The sequence below is a fragment of the Etheostoma spectabile genome, chromosome 6 (assembly GCF_008692095.1).
Source record: "Etheostoma spectabile isolate EspeVRDwgs_2016 chromosome 6, UIUC_Espe_1.0, whole genome shotgun sequence".
In the NCBI taxonomy this organism is placed as follows: domain Eukaryota; kingdom Metazoa; phylum Chordata; class Actinopteri; order Perciformes; family Percidae; genus Etheostoma; species Etheostoma spectabile.
In genome coordinates, this window is record NC_045738.1 from 8,727,517 (window position 1) to 8,728,773 (window position 1,257).

Sequence of the window (1,257 nt, forward strand, 5' to 3'; positions counted from 1 at the left end):
TCAAAGAAAAGCAGTTTTCTTAGGGCTACTGAAGCTGTGATGTATAGACTTTTAATTTAGAATTTCTGAATCAAACAATGCACATAGTATGCCAAAAACAGTTTATGTTTCTGTCACAATTCTGGGGATAATGTCATATACTGTCATGGAGTAGCCAATACTATTGACTTAAAACCATGTGGATGTCCATTTCCCTAAGTTTTTCCTTCCCAGATGTGTAATGTCAGGTAATGGGAGCTGATACACTGGAAATTTAACAATCTTCTTTTTCTGTAGAAAAAGTAAGGCAGGATAATAAAATGAAACAGCAGTAAAAGATATTACGTTAAACGTTTAACAAGAAAATTAAGGGAAAATCCTTCTCAAACAGCTTTAACCTGCATTTATCAGACAAACCACATTACTGCTGTAAATACACAACATTAAAGCACACCAGAGCGTTTCCTCCACCCTGCCTGGATGGAGTAAGGCTTTGCTTTGCTTCATCGTCACCAAAAGGAAATGGTCACTAAGCTGCATACAACTTTCCTTCGTGCTAGGATGGAGACAAGATGGATTTTAGGCCTAACAAGCCGCCACAAACTTTTTTAATGGTGAAAAATAAGGTTTAGCTTTTTCTCATTAACGTCAAATCCAAATCAAATTTCTCATTAAATGTTATCAAATTCAGGTGTGTGTGCGTGCTGAAGTGCAGGAGTGAGTTGCGAGCCTGCGTGTATCAAAACGGTGCACCTGTTGGCATTCTCGACGTCATTAAAAACAATCCCGTCTCATTAGTCGAACTTGAATTGACACAGCCCGTCCCTTAATGCCGCACCCCGCCCCTTGCCACCAAGTGTCCCCCTCCCTTCTCCTTCCCACCACTTGCCTGTGATTGACTTAGACAGGGAGATGAGAGAGGCAGGATCTAAGGGCTTAATTGAGGAGCTGAATTAGTGATTATAAGCCCCCCCACTTGCTCACACACACACTTGCCCCAGGGCATAGTTACGTTAACTGTAATTTCTGTGCAGAAATGTCACACTCCCATCATGCCATGGGCTCTCATTAGCATTTGTGCATTTCCTCTATGCCCGATAACCACATCATCTCCCACCTGCGCAATGAGATAAAGGTTCCCTTCTCAAGCGTAGTGCCACGATAAAGCTTCCACCCTCTGAGCTCTATATGAGAGACAGAGAGGGACCAGGGGGGATTTAAAGACCACAGCGGTGTCCAGAATATCAACTTCTTTTTTTTTTTTAATTTTCAAAACAA

At 41.8% G+C, this 1,257-nt stretch overlaps 1 protein-coding gene across 4 annotated transcripts in view; it reads right to left on the reverse strand.

Annotated features, from left to right (window-relative positions):
• Positions 1–1,257, reverse strand: part of tex10 (testis expressed 10) — a 10,877-nt gene that overhangs the window by 2,257 nt on the left and 7,363 nt on the right. The window lies entirely within an intron of this gene.